Raw genomic sequence first — 22342 nt, 5'->3', positions numbered from 1 at the left:
TAAAATAGAAAGCTGACCTTTTGAAACTGGGTTATTAAATATTTGAAACTCAGTTATTAAATATTTTTTATTTAACTATGTTTCACACTCCAGCTAAGTGTCTTAAATAAAACATAGTTTATATGTATATTTATCTGAGAATGGTAAATGAAATGTTCACTTAATGCACTAGCAATTCAGCAGCATTGGGATATTTTAAGAAGTTCATTTTAAGAACCTAAGATATTTGAAAATAGGAAATAGGCCATTCAGTTTAATAGAGCTTCTTTTCATCAGGAATATTAAATGCATTTTTCACATGGCAAATTAAGTGTATTATTATACTGGGCCATTTTGATACCATCTCACTATTGTAAAATAAAAATGCCTGAATGTATTTCTTAGGTTGAAATAGTCAAACTTTACATTTTATGCTTAACAGAATTTGGAAACTTGATTGCCACAGTTCATTTATTACAGAAGATTTTTAGAGAGAACTAGTGACTCATACACTCTTAATACTCTTATGTCACTGAACCATTTAAATAAGTCCGATTCTATGCATTAGTAAAAACATTAAGTTTAATACATACAGAGAAATTCCTTAAGTGTGAGAGTGTAAGGATGAGTAAACATCAGTGAAGCCTGAATGCACCTCTTGAAACTTCCCTAAAACTCCATATATCGGCTATTAGTAGCTTTCTTAGTTAAATACAGCAAGTGAGAAACATCTTGAAATCAAACTAAGGATTTGTTCTTTTTTTCTTTTCATTACAAATTGGTGTCATATACATTTTAGAGAAAGTTACATATTTAAAAGAAAAGCATAACATAAAATATTTGGTGGTGTGTTAACATAAACTATTTTGTATATGTTTTTCCTTTTACATTCACATTCATCAACAATTTTAAATCCTGGATCTTTGTGCAATTTATCAAATAAAGAAATGCAGTGTTAACAAGGACAGAAAACCAAACACCGCATGTTCTTACTCATAGGTGGGAATTGAACAATGAGATCACTTGGACACAGGGTGGGGAATATCACACACCGGGGCCTGTCGGGGGGTGAGGGGCTGGGGGAGGGATAGCATTAGGAGCAATACCTAATATAAATGATGAGTTGATGGGTGCAGCAAGCCAACATGGCACATGTATACCTATGTATCAAACCTGCACGTTGTGCACATGTATCCTAGAACTTAAAGTATAATTTAAAAAAAAAAAAAAGAAAGAAACGCAGTTTTAAGATGGCTTCTGAAAACAGGAAATTCATCTGCCACCCATAGAAATAACTCTTGTTAACTTGGTCATGTTTTTACCAAATTAAGTGGTAAGATAAGTTAGATATTCAGTAAATTCTGACCTAATATGGGGCAAAAATAACAATAAAATATTTATTCTATTACGTGCTATTTTATTTCCTTCTGATGCTTTGTTCATCCTCTTAACCACTGTCTCTCTGCCTCTCTCTGTCTCTATTTTTCTCAGTTTCTGTTACTTTATCTCTCAATCTCTCTTTCAATTTTTTTTTGTTTGTTTTTTCCCTCTTCCAGAAAATCCAGGAAAGAAATATAAAACCACCCATGGTCATCAGACCTATAATGTGACTCTGAAACAAAACGCTGTAACAGTTTATGTGCAAGTGGAGAAATACACAGCTCAAATCTGGAGAGCCTGCTCTGGAGGCCATGCCAGAACGAAATATCAAGCAGAAACTGAATGGAGAAGAGAAAAATGCAGCCCTGTCTGAGCAAGAGGGGAATGCAGATAAATGCCACTCTCAGAGAGAAAGCAAAGGGGGAAATATGGACACCATGTCTGAGACCTGGAGGAATTGAAATGGAGGTTAAAGAGGCTTTGAAAGAGACCAGAGCTATCAGCCTGGGGAAAGCTTTGCTTCAGGAAAGTTAGTGGAAGCATAAAGCATGTCAAGAATTAAAACTATCTCCAAAATAATTATTCAGACAATGGATGCTAAAACCAATGAGTTAATAGAACAGTTATACAATCTCAAAGTGTCTCCCCATAAGTTACATATTAATTAGAAAGGAAAAAGTGCCTTTACAGTGGAGTGATCTGATAGCCACCACAGTAACCAAGTAATCAACATTTTCATGACAAATAATGGGACACAATTAGTGTGACATGATACTCTGGGAAGATATCACTTTTTTGGTATTCCTGCCAAAAATAGTTGACTTGAATCTAATCTTGGGAAAATAATTAATAGTTACAAACTGAGGAACATTCTCCAAAACATTTGGCCTGTTCTCCTAAAAAAGAAAGTCAGCTTAAGAAAGACAAAGAAACTTGTGCATGATTAAAGAAAATTTAAAAGGCATAAAATAAATGCAGTTCATGATCCTGGACTGTATTGTGGATCAGAAAAAAAAATCGTACAAATTGTGAATGGAGGCATTGTAAAAATTTTAATATGAATTATATCAAATAATATGTTATTAAACTTAAACTTGAATTTAATAATTGTACAAAATTAGGGAATATGATTTCTTTGTTCTAAGTTTGAGAGATGTGAGGTTACAATGCCCACTAATTATTTCAGCTGGCTGATAAAAATTATAATAGTATTAACAATTTGTAAATTTAGGTAAAAGTGTATGCCGTTTCAATGTTTTAGTCTTATAAATTTTTGGATGGAATATTTTTAAAAATTAAAGTTAAGCTAAGCACAGTGGCTCACGCCTATAATCCCAGCACTTTGGGAGGCCAAGGTGGGTGAATCACCTAAGGTCAGGAATTTGAGACCTGCCTAGCCAATATGGTGAAACCCTGTCTCTACTAAAAACACAAAATAGGTAGATACATAATACAAATAGAAGACAGATAGATAATTGTTTATTTAACATTATTGTATTTGTTGCAATAACCAACCTTTTTACTTAAAAACCATTTTAAAAAATATTTAAATTTAGGAATAAAATTAAAATCTTAAAACCCCGAAACAAAATTAAAAATCACCTTGCAAGCAGTTAAACTGAATGAAAACAATGAATAATGGGAAAAAATAGAAAAAAAAATATTTCTTCTAGGATCCAAAGGAAAATGTAAAAGATACATATGTTCAAATAAACATTGAAAATAATGGACACAAAGACTATAGTTAACTATAGTTACAGCCAACTAGTTAACTATATATACCTTTTTCAACCACTAGTAACCACTATTCTACTCTCTACTTCTACAAGATTAACTTTTTTAGCTTCCATATATGGGTGAGAGCATTTTATATTTCTTTGCCTGACTTATTCATGTAACATAATGTCCTCCAGGCTCACCCATATTGCCATGAATTACAGGATTTCATTCTTTTTATAGCCGAATACTATTCCATTGGATGTATATACCACATTTTCTTTATTCATTCATCCACTGATGGGCACTTAAATTGATTCCATATCTTTGCTACTGTCAATATGCTGAAATAAACACAGTAGCGCATATATCTCTTTGACATACTGATTTCCTTTCTTTTGGATACAAACCCAGCAGTGGGATTGCCCGGTCATATGGTAGTTATATTTTTAGCTTTTTGAGGAAACTCCCTACTTTTTTTTTTTAATAATGGCTGTATTAATTTACACTTCTACCAACAGTGTATAAAAACAGTCTCCTTTTATCTGCACCCTCGACAGCACTTGCTAATTTTTGCCTTTTTTGTAGCCGTTCTAATTGGGATGAGATGATATCACATTTTGGTTTTGACTTGCATTTCTCTGATCATTAGTGATTAGTATCTTTTTTTCACAGACTTGGACATTTGTAAGTCTTCTTTTGAGAGTTTTCTATTCAGATCATTTGCTCTTTTTTAATTGGATTACTATTTTTTGACTGTTGAGTTTCTTTTATATCCTGGATATTAATTCCTTGTCTGATGAACACTTTACAAATATTTCTTCTGGTCTGCAGGTTGTCTCTTCATTATTGATTCTTTCCTTTGATGTGCAGAAGTTTTTTTTTTATTTTGATATAATCTAATTTGTTTATTTTGACTTATGTTGCCTGGGCTTTTGAGATGTTAGCCATAAATTCTTGGCCAAAACCAGTGTCCCAGAGTATTTTCTCTATGTTTTCTTTTAGTAATTTCATAGTTTCGGGTCTTTAAGTCTTTAGTCCATTTGGGGCTGATTTTTTATATGGTGAGAGGTAGGAGTCTAGTTTCATTCTTCTACGTATGGATATACAGTTTTTCCAGCACCATTTATTGAAAAGACCAATAAATGTTCTTGGCACCTTTGTCAAAAATCAGTTGGCTATAAATAGATTAATATGGGGCTTTTGTTCCATTGACCTATGTGTCTATTTTTATAATTATTATGCTGTTTTGGTTACTATAGCTTTGTAGAATATTTTGAACACAGATAATGTGATGCCTTCAGCTTTGTTTTTCTTCCTCAGGATTACTTTGACTATTTGGTATCTTGTGGTTTGTACAAATTTTAGGATTGTATTTTTTCTATTTCTGTAAAGAATGCCACTGGTATTTCGATAGGGGTTGCATTGAATCTGTAGATCACTTTGAGTAGTGTGGTAATTTTAACAATATTTCCCCTTCCAATTTATGACATGAGATGTCTTTTCATTTTTGTGGGTGTCCCCTTCAGTTTCTTTCATCATTGTTTTATAGTTTCCTTGATGGACATTTTTCATCTCCTTTGTTAAATTTACTCCTAGGTATTTTATTTATTGGGTAGCCATTATACATGAAATTGCTTTCTTGAATTCTTTTTCACCTAGTTCATTACCGGTATACAAAAATGCTACTAATTTTTGTATGTTGATTTTGTATACTGCAACATTACTGAATTCATCTATCCATTTTAAAAGTTTTTTTGGTGAAATCTAGCTTTTTCTCTACTTAAGGTCATGTTGGCACGGAGAGATAATTCAACTTTCTTCTTTTTAATTTGGATACTTTCTTTCTTTCTTTTGCCTAATTGCTATGGCTAGGACTTTCAGTTCTATGTTGAATGAGAGTGGCGAGAGTGAGCACCCTTGTCTTGTTCCGGTTCTTAGAAAAAAAAAAAAACCTTCAGCTTTTCCTTGTACAGTGTAATGTTAATTGTTGCTTTGTCATATTTTGCTTTTATTTTGTTATATGCTGGAACTCCTGTTCTTAATCTTATCTATAAAATCCTTATATGAGATAAAAACATAAAATGTCACATAAATGAGGTATTAGTATGAATTTTTTTTGGTCATATTTTGACTGGCTTTCACATAAACAATGGTAAAAAAAAAAAAGTCTCTCCACAAGACTTCTGAGCATGCTACCCTGAAAATAGCTCAGACAAATAAGATTCTATGCCACCTATCTTTGCCTCAGAAATATATTTCAGAAGCTAATAATTTTCAGAACCTGGAAATAGTCCTCAGGTATGCAATTTATATTCTTTATTAGGTAGTGTCATTTAGGACTCTTTGTTTTATCTTTGGTAAAAATGAATACTGATGATTATATCTTTGATGACTTCTTGAGTACCCTTTAGCCTTCTAGTCTTAGGCTTTTAATTTTTTATCATGTATTTCCTTCTCCAGTTCTTTGCACATCATTGAAATATTTTTGGCAACAATAAACAATTAGCTCCACAATATCTACAAATACCAACAATAAAAGATTTACAATAACATCTTTGTTCACTATTGCTAGTGGATTTTTTAATGTCATAGTTTTTAATGTGCTCAAGTAAAAATGAAAAACAAAAATTACTTGATTCAAATTCTAAGACTTAATAGAACCTTTAGCCTTAAATTACAGATTAGAGATGGAGACTGTCCAGAAAATAAGTGAATGAGAAAATACACCAACTCTTTTTGTAAAAACAAAGGATTTGGTCAGAAAAAAAAAAAGAAGTATAGACTGTTTTTATTTCTTTGTGTCTTTAGCAAATTAACATAACCTTCTCTGTTCAATGTGCAGCAGCTTCCCATGGTTCAATGAAAGTGGACAGTAAGAATCACACAACTGAAAAGAATAACGAGACACCATTTTATTTATTCCCCTCACTAGGTTTACTTTACCTAAATCTTCTCTAGAGTTTTCATAAAAGCCTTTGGCAGAAATACAAAATTCTTAGGAGAGCCATAGTACTTTACTAAATCTCCACCATGGTATTCATAAACAATTTTCATATGTGCATACAGACTATTTACTGTCTGTTGTTTTCCAGTTCTCAAGTTAAAATGTAATTACCACCAGAAGTTAAGTTTACATTTTCCAGTTCTAGCTCTCCTGCTCTTTCTGGTGTTTTACACAGAATCCTAGTACATTAAGAAAATAAACTCTCAGAATGCAGTTAAAAGAAAACACCAGTTATTATAAAAGTTTCCAATATAATTCTTTTTTTAACAGCTTTATTGGGGTATAGCTGATGTATGATAAACCACATCTTGTTAAAAAGCAACATTTGATAAATTGTTACGTATGCATCTAGGAAACATTACAATAACAACGATAAAGAACATATTTATCTTCCTCAGAGTTTCTTGCTGCCCCAGTAAAATGTCTCCCTTTGTGGTCTCCATTTGAATACAAAATGTAGTGAATGAATGTTCAAAGAGAAGGTAGCCTACAAACATCAAGGCTTTTCGGTATGTATCAACAAGGAATTATATCCTGTATGCAAATATATTAAGAATGATATTCCAACCAGATATTGAGGACAGTCACCCAGCAAAGACACCACTATCTAAACTGCCACTCTATTAAAGAAAAACACACTTTGGAGTGTGTGTGGTGGTAAAAATTACTTTATCCACTAGTGTTTGAGGAGCTCCATAGCCAGAGTGAATCTTCTTAACCAGTGTGAGACAGCAAGATTCAGATTCTGTTAGGATAAAGCTGTGTATATAGGGCTAAAGGAGAATAATGTAGATTAAGTAATAAGTAGCCTGCCCTTAACCATGGGGACTACATTTCAAGATGCCTGGTTGATGCCTGAAATCGAGGATAGTACCAAACCCTGTGTATGCTACGCATTAATTTTTTTTCTTCACAATTGCACAGATGAAGGGTGGTTCTTACAATGTAGATCTTAGCCAGCTTAGTATATATATATATTTTTTTCTTTCCTTATTAAGTTTAACAACTTAAAGAAAGCATTCTATGGCTTCTCTTTGGTATATCTAATTGTTAGCATTACTACTCTTGTGCTTTGGGTCCATTAAGAAATACAGTAAGAGTTTCTTGAACAAAATCACTGAAATACTGGGACAGGTGATAACCCTAAGTGACTAACAATCAGGGAGCACCTATACAGCAGATACTCTGGGCAGAAGAGGGTGGGACTGCCCAACATTTCATCAGGTTACTCAGAACACTGTATACATTTACAACTTATGAATTATGTCTGGAATTTTCTATTTAATATTTTCTGACCACAGTTGACTGTAGGTAATTGAAACTGTAGAAAGCCAAACCACAGATAAGGTGGGACTACTGTATTATTTCTCTTCTTCTGTGTCTTTACCTCCATGGGTTATGAAAGAAAAAAAAAAGAATTTCACTGGAGCATACGCATGCTGTGAAGATACTTTTGCAGGTATAGTTGCTCCAGAAAGAAAGCTGAGACTGGGTATTAAGTGTATAGAACACTCTAATATATTAAAGGCACACATTTCATTAAAGTGAGAGGACTCCAAGATATATATGTATGTACACACACACACACACACACACACACACACACACACACACACAATTTCAGGACTAACCTTCTAGACAGCAATAAAAAATTGCCACAAGAGTATCTGTGTTTTTGGAAGCATGTTCTGAATCAACAGTGTCTAGCAACTCAAGTTGAACATAGTTGTATGTGCTAGAGGTAGTGAGTTTTAACTGGAAAATCTCACTGTTTGCTTGCATGCTGTCCACACAGTGAAGGACATGGTTGAAGGCATAGAAAGAATATGGTTTACTATGTCTCCATGATGGAAAGTAGGTTTTCATATCCTTTACCATCCTCATAAGTTCTTCAGAAAGCTTTTTTTTTTTAAATTGTGCTTTTTCCTTCTAGTGTACTTTAGTTATTTCCTTCAATTTCCTATATCTCCTCATTCTAAATTGCTGAGTCTCCACTACACTTTTCCGTGGCTGCTGCCACTCTCTATGTTACTCTGCCATTTGTATTCTGGCTTCACATTTCATCAGATTATTCCTGAAGAAACTCAATACCACTGGATTGTGGTCCATTATGTTATTAGGGTCATTTCTGCTGGAATCATTTTCACAAGATTTATTGTTTGGTGTCTGTAGATCTTCAGAGTAGTCCATCCTTTCCTCTCCAGCCCTTGATTCTGTTGTCTGCTTCTTTTTTATTTTAGAATCATTCACTGAATTCATTTGGTCCATACTATTTGATTAGAGAAAGTTATTAAGTCATCATACACTGAAAATTAATTATCTACATTCTTGTAGATGTATTTCTTATTTCCTGTATTTCCAGGAAATCTCTTAGAAATTTTTACTTATGGTAGATATAATCCGCTCTACCAGCAGACCATGAGATTAGCCAGTACAGCTAGCTCTGTAGGCAAAATAGACCATGCTAATAATATATGCTATTGCAGTAAAATATGCTATTTCAATAGTTTCTCATGGATGATAATAGTGATTTGGACCAGGATTATAATTAAGTTGCTATGAAAAGTGTTTGGGTTATGGGTATATTTAGAAAATAAAACTGGCGGGATTGGATTTGGGGTATAAGGAAAAGTAAAGAGACAAAAAATGACAAAAATTTTTAGCTTGAATACTATGCAGAATAAATTTACCATTTCAGAGATTTGCAGATGGTAGGAAGAAAAGGTTTGGCAGAGGAGATCAAGAGTTTCATTTCGGAGATTTAAGTTTCAGGTAGTTACAGGTCTTTGGATAATAAAGTATCACAGCTGATCCTCTTTTCTGAGTATTATTAAGATACAGTTTACCTATCTGTCTATGAAGAAATTTCAAAGGTTATATGGAAAATATTGACAGTCACTACATTAAGTGTAATTATGTCGGAAGAATACCTTTTAGGGTGGTCCTGGCTGACTATTAGGTATCTATCCTTCAGTTTCTTTTTTTTCTTAGAAATTTAAACACAAATTAAACTTAATTAAATATAACATTTTAAAATCATTTAAATAAAATAACTAGTAAATTTTGTACATCTCTTTATTCATTTCAATATAAATATAGAAAGATTATTGAAATGATAGTTAAGAAATATCAGTAACATTTAGTAACCAAGGGCTGGAAATTGTGGTTGTACATTTATTTATTTATTTTTATGCAACTGATTTTTAAAAAACATTTCTATATTTTTTCCATTTTTTTATAATGAGAACATGTTACTTTTACAATACTATATGTACTAAAATGTAAAGAAAAGAGTAACATTACTGGTATGCACTTTGAATAGAAGTTATGACTCCAGGGAGATATGATTGATCAAAAGAAAAGGATTGGATAATCACCAAACTTCCTCCATGCCTTCCCTCTTGGAGATACAACCTCTTTGCAGGAAACAAATGAGCACTAAGAATTGTCATATCTTTAAGGATTTAGAATTTTTAACATAATTTTAATAATCCTACCATTTGTCCACATTAAAAAATGTACCATATTAACAACAGATTAATCCACAACAAAGGATTAGAACCAAGGTAGAAGAGTCAACGAAATTAGAAAAATTATTTTTCAGAATAGAGATTTAAAAGAAGCAGCCAGTGAAGTGAGGGTAACATTGAGATTTTGATGTCCATGAAGAAAATGGTAAGGAATTCAAAAAGGAAGTACTAAGTTTCTACTAGATTTGGTGGGCTGGTATTTTTCTTTCCAAACAAACAAGTCTCTTGGATAAAACATAAGAAGCAGACAAAAAATTGTAAGAAAGTGAAATACCTAAGTGCCAGAGGTAACAGAGACAGAATGGTGAGTGGTATTTGATAATTAGTGGCTCAACAAAGTACAGAGTCTACATAAAGGCCTTAAAACTGGATGCTAAGGTTGAAATGTCCATGCAATATTGGATGATGATCATCTGGCCTGTGAAACCCATGAGCTAAAACTGAGATTTCTGTGAAAAATTGGCAGCCACAAAGGGCTATTTGTTCAATATGCTAGGAAACACAGCATCCAGTAGCTCAGGAAAGTGATAAGTAAACTAAAAATCTGCTTGGGTCATGGGTAGATGAGCAGGACTGATTCCAGCCCTTGCATGAACTGTGAAAAAAGTGTCTCTTTTTCTGGATGATTGCCTTTTCACACCAGAATACATGGCTTGATTAATGCACAAGACTGAATTTCTGGCACTGGTATCCCCTCAGTTGGGTGCTCTTTTTCAATGTATGATCTACACAACTGTATGCTGTTTATACAGAAGCCTGAGCTGAGTATTTACAATAAAAACTATTCGATAATAGGTGAAAAACTGTAAGGTCACATTTAGACAAGGCAAAATTGATCTTTAGAGAAGACTCCAAAACCGAGGTCACCTAATTTCATAGAACATGATACGCCAGAGAATAAATTCACAGTAGGAAATTGCAAAATACACAAGGAGAAAGAACCAACAGATGCAACGTTTGACAGTATTTAAGCCCCAAGTACTACCGAATAAAATAATCTTAAGAGATTTAAAAATAAGTATATGGAACTGAAACTTTCAGAGCTAATAAAGAGATATTGAAGTTATAAGACAAACAAAAAGAAGTATGAGAAAAATGCAGTAATGTACCATCTATAAACAAGTAGTATAGCCATGGCGTGTGGAACAGATACGGTAAGTAGCCAGATTAATATTGTTGTAAATAAAATTAGTGAATTGGAAGATAATCTACAGAAATAGCTCAAAAGAGAGGCAGAAAATATCAAAGAGAAGGCAAGAGATACAGAAGATTAGGAAAATTTCAAGATTTATTTAATACTATTTTTAGAAAAGGAAAATGGATAAATAAATGAGGCAACACAGTTTTCAAAAACAAACTGAAAAAGAGACCAAAAGAAACTAGGAGCATTTACTTGGAAGATATTAATTATATTCACTGAGAAACTAGGTGTTGAAACCAGAGAACAGGAAAGACAAAGGAAAATCTTAAAATATATAAATTTTACTTTATGGTATAAAAGAGCTACTGATGGCAAGACTTTCAGCAGACTTTTCATCAGTAATACTTAGAGATCAGATGTAAAATAAATTATTACCATCCAAGTGTGAAATTTAAATATTTTCATTGTATAATTTTATACATAGCTAAGCTATCATTTAAGAATGCAGGTGAAAAAAGGATAAATTCCAAGCTGCAAAGCTTCCTTATCATTGGAAACATTAATTGTATGTTTACTTGTGACTCTCAAGAATATCTCTCTTTTTAGAGTGCTTTTCCATTTTGCATCAGGTATGCATTTGCATTTTGCTTCCTGTATTTTCCTCTTCCTCTATTCCTATGTATACCTTGTCACCAAACACCTTCCTTTCTAGTAATACTGTTGAGTGTGAGCTAGCTGTTTCTTCAAATATTGTTGCAGAATTGTGTGGAGAAGGAGACATGGGAAAGAGGAATGTTCTACTCTTCCATTCAACTATCAGTCTTGTGTACTCCCTCAGCATGAAGTTATCATATACCTTCCATTAACCCATTTTAATTTCAGGATCTCCATGATGTGCTCATTTTTCTCTCCCTTTTTCATTCTTCCATATCTGCAGTTTGTAAACCTTACGATAGTAACCAAAGAGAGCTGGTGAGAATGTTTTCGAAAACCTCACTTGCTGCTTTGCAGGGTGCAGTGGTGATCTGTTGCTCTTTTCTGGGTACAGTGGGGAGGACGCAGGGGGCATTTCCCAATTAGGGAGTGTCTTGCCATAATAGGGACATTTCAATGATGAGAGCTCTTTTTTTTTTTTTTTCAGTCCATATCTTTTCTGATTTTGAGGAGCTCCAAGCTCTGAGTTCGACTTCTTGTTTTATTCCAGTTTCCCTATTGGATATATATTCTTCTTGGCTGGTGCTTTAGATTTTGATAATTTACTTTCTTCTGCTTTGACTATGGAGTTTGATTCTTTTCATTATATGTTTATTTTGTTGTATTCAATGATGCTGAAGGGGTGAAATACATTACAAATATCTATCATCTTTATTCAAAGCTACCTTACTTACATTTTGAGGCTTTTTTTCATTTGATTCATTTTTGTACGATAATTAATTTTTAAAGGACAATACTGTCTCAGTCATTAATTTTCAAATCATAAGTAAGAGTTGATAAACTTTAATAGTTAGGTGTTCAGTGCATACTGTGTGTCAGTCACTGTCCTAACTGCTTATTTGATTATCTCATTTAATCCTTAGAGATTCTAATAGCATCATTATTCACACCTGGAGAAAAGTAACGGTGATGCAGTAAATAGGCGGAAATCTCACAACTAACAGTTGAACTGTGATTTGAACCTTTGCAATGTTAATGCACAGATTACATTCAAATCACAATGCTGTATTCTCGTTTGTATGACTCAAGGAAAAATATCTATAATTCTCTTAGTTTAAAAAGTCATTCTCAGATCTCAAAAGAAAATTCATTTAAATGGAATTTAATGTAAAATACTTAGGAGGACTAAGGTACTGGTATAGCAAAATCAAACTAGCCATCCACACAAGAATTTTATATCTCCTTGTGGTTATATCTCTCATTCCTTTAAACAACTTATTGTTAATGAGAATAGCTAGTAAAGTCAGAAATGAGTAGATCATCATTTATATTTAACATTCTGGATTTTAGAGAGAAAATCTCTAACATCAATCTGCTGTTTACAAGAGTAGAAATCTGCTGTTTACAAGAGTAGGTAAGTGGAAAATGAATACAAGATTAAGCTATGTAAATACAACAATAAAAAATAAGGACTTTAAATTCTTTCTTATTACAGTAAAATCTCATTAATTTAAAATAAGATTTCATAAAGATTTGCAAAAGGGCTCTGTTAAAACTTACCTTTAAACTATTTTTAAATTATAGGAATTGCTCAGCAAATTAACTTTTAAATAAGTTTGTAGGTGAAATGTCCAACTTATTTAATACAGTATTTTCAAGTACAATAGCCTGTTTTAAAAAAAAAATAGTACTCAGTTAATTTTCTGGTCATGATAGCTGCTGTGTCAGGACCCACTTTGTACTTTTCTATCCATTTGTTTCAATTCCTCTATGTATGTTTAGTAAAATAAACAACACTGTCTCCTTAAAAATACATAATTTGAGGTTTCTATTAACTCTGAAATAAATAGTTACAAATATTTTATATTCTAAATGAGATTAATACACAATAATTCTTATCCCTGCAGGAGAATAGTCCCTATATTATGAAGATTTAATGGTATGGTTTGGCTCTGTCCCTACCCAAATCTCAGTTTGAATTGTAGTTCCCATACTCCCCATGTGTCATGGGAGGGATCTTGTGGGAGGTAATTGAATCACAGGAGTGGTCATCTCCATACTGTTCTCATGATAGTGAGTGTGTTCTCACGAGAACTGATGGTTTTCTAAGGGGCTTTTGCCCCACTTTGCTCTGCACTTCTCCTTGCTGCCGCCATCTGAAGAAGGATGTGTTTGCTTCCCCTTTCTCCACGATTGTAAGTTTCCTGATGCCTCCTCAGCCATGCTGAACTGTGAGTCAATTAAACCTCTTTTCTTTATAAATTACCCAGTATCAGGTATGTCTTTATTAGCAGCATGAGAATGTACTAATCCAAGGGTCAATTCTGTTATAATGAAGCATAACCTGTAATCTGGTATCTATGCCTACATATTTTCAATTGAGTTTAATATCCTATATATATTAGAAACAGGGGTCTGAGTATAGGTATTTCTTCAGGAAAATATAAATTAGACGAGAAGGAGGAAGACAAATTTGTAAATTTCTACGTGGTAGTGTGACACATACATTCGGGAACCAATAATCCAAACAGGGACTTCGATCTAGATATAAATCACTATGAGTCAGAACATTTGGATACTAGGTGCATTTGTGTCATTTATAAGGCATAAGACCTCGGGAAAAATCACTTCATCCACTGAGTTTTAGCCTTAACATCTAATAAGATAATCAACTAAAAATGCATAATTTAACTTTCTATAATTTTATTACTTCTGAAAAAATTTTATTGAATTTTTTATAAACTAGGGAAGAAGAATCAGATAACTCAAGCTTTTATATTCAGAAAAGTTTGGGGCAACTACTGACTTTGATAGTCTGCAGCCTGCTTGACAGTGCAACTCATTCCCAGTCTCCACTTGATAAGCAAAATGCATGTAAGCTCATTCTGCTGTGTTAAGGTTTTTTTTTTTAATCTGTCAAAGGACCACTTCATTACTAATGATTTGTGTCCCTAATAAAGTTTATTCATGCTTAGAATATTGCTATAATGTATTGACAAAGGATTTTATCGCTGCCAGTGTACTAATTGAAACTCTTTACACCACAGTTAAGTAAAACAAAATTGAATAAATCTAGCATAGTAATCTGACCAATAAAATTTCCCTTATATTGCTGGCCTTCAAATTCAGGCAATTAAAATGTAGCAGAAAGTTAGGAAATTATCTGTATAACACAGGAAATAAAGTTTTCAATGAATAATTTCATAACCATCACTGCTATTTTGGATGGAATGTATGGCTACTGACCAGGACTCATATACAAGTTATAATATAAAAAGTAGACATTTTAAGATTGTTAATTAAAATATTTCTAATGTATTTGATCAGAAGAAGCATACATACATTTATTCGAGAAATGTGAATTAAGCGTTTATAGTCTGGAGGATATACTGATAAGCAAAAGGTACAAATTGTTTACTTTCAAGGAGGTGATGATATAGTAAGGAGTAAATTATATAAAGAAATAATTAAAATATAGCATCATAAGGGCTGTGATAGCGGAGGATTTGCAGAAGCACAGCAAGCCCTCAATCTGATTTGATAAAATAAGAACACAGAGAAGTCAAGAGGTCAAGAAATAATTGACCTCTAAAGGGAAACCTTTGACAGCTAAATTCAAGAGGAAAGAGTGAAGAGAATGTTAAAAATAAAAGAGCATGTAGAAATGTCCAAGGAAGGCTTGATTCATTGAAGGACCTAAAAAAGAGGAAATGAGTTCTGATTTTAATAGATGGGGCTCAACTTGGAAGAGTTGAACTTGGGGAGGTAAACCTGAGCCAGAGTTAGATAAGTAGATATTTCTGTAATTGACATTTTTCAAATAAGGCAAGAGAAGATGTAAAGCTATTAAAGTAAGAAAGGTGAGCTCTAAATAATGTAAGAGCTAAAATAAATGACTAACATTTTTCCTCTGACTGCATCAAAAAGTAACAGAGGAAGCTTATAATAAATAGCATCGCTGCAAGTAGTCCATTGAAATAAGGCCCAAAAGAATAAGAACAAGGAATGAGGCTGATTAAAAATTATTATACTCAAAACCAATAATTAGGAATTAGCCTGTGAGAAACTATTTCACTGGGACATGCAAATTAGTTTGCATTTCCCATCATTCAAGCAAAAAAGGGTAATATTACTTAATTACTTAATGAAGAGGGGAGAGATCCCCCTACCAGCATTTAATACCGAAAGGCCTATAAATATATAAGAGAAGGTGAACAATTACATTTCAAAATATTGCCCATCTCCCATTAAGTGACCATTAGTACTTATCCTCATATAACTTGCAGGCTCATTTCCTCCATATTGAGCAGAATTCTAGGATTTACAAGTCACCAGTCACCACTCATTTAGTCCCACATACCTCTGAACATCAAATCTCTATCACCCTGCCACTTCTAATGTGCCCTCAAACTCCACACTCATTCTACTCTCAAATGCTTCTCTGAATTATTTTCTTTCGTTTCCTCTAGTTCAGTCACTCCATCCGTATTTATGGAGTCCTCAGTATGGCCCAGAGGTAAATTTCTTTCCCTAATTCACTATCCCACTCTCTGAGATCACTATCTCAGTTCTCTTTCAAACTTTCATCATCCCCTTCCTTTTCTACTTTCAGATGATAATATTGCTTCTTGTATTATTTTGCTTGGCCAAAAGTAGCTTTCATTTGGAAGCCTCTTCTCTCGCGCTGGAGGCAGCTGTCGTTTTGCCCGGTGCTCACATAATTTTTGTGTGTGGGTGAGATCTGAGGGATGGAGAGCTTTCTGATGTCTCTTCTTATAATGATAGAAATTCTATTAGATCAAGGCCCCACTCTTATCATTTCATTTAACCTTGATTACATCCTTATATACTCTGTCTCCAATACAGTCACATTGGAGGTTAGGGCTTCAACACATAAGTTTTGGGTGGGGTACACAATTTAGTACATGACACTTCTTATTTCACCAAGAAAATAGAAGAAATCAGATGAGAACTGAATCATCTTTCCACTTGCAAATTTAACAACTATCTGCATATGTTCCCACAGTCTTCCTCCCTTTCTGTTGCAGTGCATGGCTATGCCAAGGACAACTACTGCCCTGTGCACTTGATTCACTCATGCCCCCTACGTACATGCCTTTTGCTCAAGATTATGTCCCATTCCCATTCTCCATCATCAGTACATGCTTATTGGGTAATTTCCATTAGAATATACAGCTACTGTAACAGCCCCAAACTTAAACAGAATTCTCATCCATCTTACTGAATTCTTTAATTCAATCCATGGCCCTCACTTTAAACAGTGATCTTTAGCATTTACATTATCTGTTTATGAAAGCCTTTTTAAATATTTGGATCCACACTTTCCAAGCCTTTTTTTTTTTTTTTTTTTTAGACAGAGTCTCACTCTGTCGCCCAGGCTGGCGTGCAGTGGTGCGGTCTCAGCTCACTACAACCTCTGCCTCATGGATTGAAGCGATCCTCGTGCCTCAGCCTCCCAAGTAGCTGGGACTACAGGTGTGTGCCACCAGGCCCAGCTAATTTTTGTATTTTTCACCGTGTTGGCCAGGCTGTTCTCTATCTCCTGACCTCAAGTGATCTGCCCACCTTGGCCTCCCAAAGTGCTGGGATTACAGGTGTAAGCCATCAAGCCCAGCCCTGAACCTGTTTCTTGATGGAGTGGTTATTCTTTCCTATGTATTTAGTTGCCTTCTCTTTTTTCAGACCTTTTTTCAGGCACTATTAATTATGTAGGGTTCCAAGAAACAGTCTTTAACACTCCCCTCTTTACTCCGTCTTCGCTCTGTCCATAAGTAGTATCATTGCTTTAAGTATCTTTTTTTTTTTTCTTTTTTGGGATGGAGTCTGGCTCTGTCGCCCAGGCTAGAGTGCAGTGGTGTGATCTCGGCTCACTGCCCTCCGCCTCCCAGGTTCAAGCAATTCTCTGCCTCACCCTCCCGAGTAGCTGGGATTACAGGCACCTGCCACCATGCACAGCTAATTTTTGTATTTTTAGTAGAGACAGGGTTTCACCATCTTGGCCAGGCTGGTCTTCAACTCTTAACCTCGTGATCCACCCAGCTAGGCCTCCCAAAGTGCTGGGATTACAGATGCGAGCCACCACACCTGGCCTTAAGTATCATTTTCATGCTAACTCCCCAATTTATATTCCCAGACCTGATCTCACTCTTGACTCTAACTTATACATTCAGTTGCCTACTTGATATATTGTTGAACACCTGATAGATGCCATAAATTTGAATATTAAAGACATTACTCCTTTTAAACTCCCAGTTTAATTCCTTCTCGAATCTATTTCTTGTTCAACGTTACTGCATGAAATATATTGCTGAAGCCAAAAACATAGGAGTTGTTTATGATTTCTCAGTTCTTATCCCTGGAAAATTCTGTTAGCCATAATTTAAAAAAACTATCCTTAATCCTACCACTTGTCACTTGGTGACTACTGTCCAAGCCATATGGTTAAGTCCAAGACATAACTACCTTGTACCTGGACCATTATCTTACCCTCTAGCTTTCTGCTTTCAGGTTCTACTCATATCATAACAGACTTTTTAAAAAAGCATTTTATTATAAAATTACTATAAAATATAAGAAATAAGAATACAAAATAAAAGAATGCCTCCTATACTCATTAGCTGCCTTACATTTCAGGAAAATTATATTTCCTTAAGATTTTTTAAGACATAGAACATTATAATTACAGTTAAGTTCCTGAAGGTGTATTTTCATCTTATTGCAATTTCCTCTGTTCCCTCTAGAATTAAAACTGGTCTGACACACTCTTAAATCTTTACATATATATTTATGTATTTACAATATATGAGTATTGTGTATGTTTTCAATTTTTATGTAAATTATGTTATGCTCCAAATACCCTCTGGCAATAATTTTTGGGCTTAAAAATATATTTTGAAGATGTATCCATTGTTTTATTTATAGTTCTCTCTCATTTTATCTACTTTACAATATTTCATTATATAAATATATCATATTTTATTTGTCCATTCTCATGTAGAGAGACATTGTTTTGTATATGTATTTTTGATATTTCAAAGTGTTGCAGTATACATTATAGTATGTTTTCTTATATGTAAACATTTAAAAAATCATCAAATCATTATTTAAAAATTGTAGTATCCATTTCCACTCCCACCATCAGAGCATGAGATTTTGCTTTACTTCAAGTTCTTATCCATATATTTTATGACAACATGACGTATGCATGACAGCATCCTATGGCTATCATATACATGTCATATTTTCATAAAATACATAGATGTGTTTTCTTTTTTTATCTTATACTTTTTAATGAATTATCATTTTGTAATCTTTGGTATTTATATTGACATTTAAACGAATTTTTATACATTCTTGATAGAAGTCTTTGTTATTTATTGTGAAATCCAGGATTTCTTTCTACTGATACCTACAATGAAATCTGCATGCATTTCAAACACACACAACATTCCTCTTACTATTAGAATGATGATAGAATGATGATACGTTTCTCATTTCCATTGTTCTTCAATCCTCTGAAACTTCCTATTCTTGTATGTAAGATCAAATTTCTTCTTCCCATAGAACTATTTTAGTATTTTTTATACAGTTTATCTTTTAGAGATGAGTTTTCTCATTTTTTGTTTTGGTCAGGGGACTTATTATTTCCATATTAGTTGGTTATAGAACTTTACACATTCTGTTTCATTAATCTCTGGTTTCTCACATTTCTGTTGAAGAAAACATTGTAAATGTTTTAGAGGGTCCTTTGAAGAATATGTGCCTTTTTTCTTCTGGCAGGTTATGATTTTTCTCTTTATTATTGACTTTTAGTATTTTTATTATGATATGCCCAGGTTTGATAATCTTTATATTTAGTCTTCTTGAGCTTTACTGCTTTGAAATCTGTAGTTTGATGTCTTTCATTCATTATGGAAAAATCTTTATTATATGTCTTCAAAAAATCGCCTGTATTCTGTTCTTTCAATCTTCCCTCTCTGTGTCTATTTGTATAATTCTAATTCATTCTGTATTTCTCATGTTGATTATTTCTCTGTGATTTATCCTGAATATCTTCTACTAATCTATTTTTCAGATCATGCATCATCTTTTTAGGTGTATCTAGTCTATTCTTGAACCCATTTATTGCATGCTTTAAATCAGTTATTTTTCTCATTTCTAGAATTTGTAATTAATTATATTAATTATATAATTTTATAGATTCCAAATCTATAGTAAAATCTTTTATATTGATATGTTCTTCCTAATATATAAATCGTATTTCTTTTAAAGTTGGTGAATGATAATCTTCATAGCTATCACCTCTGAGTTTGTTTCTACCGTCATTTAAAAATTTTTTTATTCCAATTTTTTCTTTCTTTCATGTTCCAATTTTTTATTTAATTCCATACATTGTGTATGAAAAATTTTAGAGGGTTTAGAGTATGCTTCTTCCTTTAGAGAGTATTTTGTTTTGCTTCTGACAGTATTGTAATCAATCACCATGGATTAAGTTTATTCAAGGCTAAGTGTCAGTTTTTATTAGTCCTTATGTATTTTCAGTTCATTCTTATTCCTGGATATAGTCTTTCAGGCATCCCAACTAAAAACCTGCAATGTCTACTGGGGCAGTTCCACCTGAGTGTGCCTGCACTCCATTTGTGTGTGTGTGTGTGTGTGTGTGTGTGTGTTTTGCGGTCCTAGAACACTGCTTAAGGCTCTGCTCAAGTTCTCCCTGCCAGCAGCTTCCTACCACATATTGCTAGAAAATGCAATTAGGAGAAAGAGGGGCAGACATAAGACTTACCTTAGTGTGTTGCTATTATCTGTGGGCTCTGACTGAGAGGTGACAGCGTGCCGGCAGTCCTCACAGCCCTCGCTCGCTCTCGGCGCCTCCTCTGCCTGGGCTCCCACTTTGGCGGCACTTGAGGAGCCCTTCAGCCCGCCCCTGCACTGTGGGAGCCCTTTTCTGGGCTGGCAAGGCCGGAGCTGGCTCCCTCAGCTTGCGGGGATGTGTGGAGAGAGAGCCGCGGGCGGGAACCAGGGCTGCGCGCGGCGCTTGCGGGCCAGCGTGAGTTCCGGGTGGGCGTGGGCTCGGCAGGCCCAGCACTGGGAGCGGCCAACCCGCCCCGCCGGCCCCGCCGGCCCCGGCAGGGAGGGGCTTAGCACCTGGGCCAGCAGCTGCTGTGCTCAATTTCTCGCCCGGCCTTAGCTGCCTCCCCGCAGGGCAGGGCTCGGGACCTGCAGCCCGCCATGCCTGAGCCTCCCCGCAACTCCGTGGGCTCCTGTGCGCAGGAGCCTCCCCGACGAACGCCGCCCCCTGCTCCAAGGCGCCCAGTCCCATCGACCACCCAAGGGCTGAGGAGTGTGGGCGCACCGCACGGGACTGGCAGGCAGCTCCACCTGCGGGCCGGTGCCGGATCCACTGAGTGAAGCCAGCTGGGCTCCTGAGTCTGGTGGGGACTTGGAGAACGTTTATGTCTAGCTAAGGGATTGTAAATACACCAATTGGCACTGTGTATCTAGCTCAAGGTTTGTAAACACACCAATCAGCACCCTGTGTCTAGCTCAGGGTTTGTGAATGCACCAATCCACACTGTATATAGCTACTCTGGTGGGGACTTGGAGAAGCTTTGTGTTGACACTCTGTATCTAGCTAATCTAGTGGGGATGTGGAGAACCTTTGTGTCTAGCTCAGGGATTGTAAACACACCAGTCAGCGCCCTGTCAAAACAGACCGCTGGGCTCTCTGTAAAGTGGACCAGTCAGCAGGATGCGGGTGGGGCAAGATAAGAGAATAAAAGCAGGCTGCCCGAACCAGCAGTGGCAACCCGCTGGGGTCCCCTTCCACAGTGTGGAAGCTTTGTTCTTTCGCTCTTTGCAATAAATCTTGCTGCTGTTCTCTTTTGGGGTCCACACTGCCTTTATGAGCTGTAACACTCACCGCAAAGGTCTGCAGCTTCACTCCTGAAGCCAGCGAGACCACTAACCCACCGGGAGGAAGGAACAACTCCAGACGCGCCCCCGCAAGAGCTGTAACACTCACCGCCAAGGTCTACAGCTTCACTCCTGAGCCAGCGAGACCACGAACCCACCAGAAGGAAGAAACTCTGAACACATCCAAACATCAGAAGGAACAAACTCCGGACATGCCGCCTTTAAGAACTGTAACACTCACCGCGAGGGTCTGCGACTTCATTTTTGAAGTCAGTGAGACCAAGAACCCACCAATTCCGGACACATGACCTCCTCAAATCCCAGTTCCCAGGCATAAGCCTTACCTTAGTGTGTTGCTATTATCTGTGGGCTCTGAATTCCTCAAATCCCAGTTCCCAGGCATAAGCCTTACCTTAGTGTGTTGCTATTATCTGTGGGCTCTGAATTCCTCAAATCCCAGTTCCCTAGGTAGCTCTCCAAAGCAATGTCTTTTTCTAATTTATCCAGTGTCCTGTTTCTCAGGAGGACTGGTAGTCTGTCACAGTCATCCTGCATTGTGTCTTTTGACTTTATTTTTATGTTGTTTATTTTTTTGGCAGATTTCCTCATAAATATATTTTGATTTATCAGCCTTCATTATTTGTTCTTTTGGTGTCCTGGTAAAAACATATTTTGTATCTCAAGATAGTCTCATTTATTTTCTTTTAAAGGTTTTAAATTTTTGACTAAAATTATCTTTTTACTGGCAAGAAATATTAGCAGTGATTTTTAAAAGAAGCTTTTTACCATGAAAGGAGGGATCTCGAACTTCATATGTATTGCGTTTTTAATCATATGCCTTATGCATTTATTATTGTATATTTCATATTGATATCTAAATAGGTACATGTGTTTATTTTTCTTGATTTTGAACAACTCTTGGAAGAGGAAGGAAATGTGATTATGAATGATGCAAAGCACAAAATCGCGAGAGTTCAAAAGCTTGCCATGAAGGTCAAG

The 22342-nt window shown here is 35.2% G+C and overlaps 1 long non-coding RNA gene across 2 annotated transcripts in view; it reads right to left on the bottom strand.

The window, feature by feature from the left end:
• The window catches only part of LOC117980877 (uncharacterized), a 154117-nt gene extending 132048 nt beyond the window's left edge, over nt 1-22069 (bottom strand). For both annotated transcript variants that reach the window (XR_008626148.1, XR_004672356.2), the window contains exon 1: nt 20214-22069. This is a non-coding gene — a long non-coding RNA (uncharacterized LOC117980877). The remainder of the gene's footprint in view (nt 1-20213) is intronic.
• Between the last annotated feature and the right edge of the window lie 273 nt (nt 22070-22342).

Source organism: Pan paniscus, chromosome 6 (assembly GCF_029289425.2).
Source record: "Pan paniscus chromosome 6, NHGRI_mPanPan1-v2.0_pri, whole genome shotgun sequence".
In the NCBI taxonomy this organism is placed as follows: Eukaryota; Metazoa; Chordata; class Mammalia; order Primates; family Hominidae; genus Pan; species Pan paniscus.
Note: the sequence above shows the minus strand (reverse complement) of the source record. Positions and strands in the feature narration are given on the sequence as shown.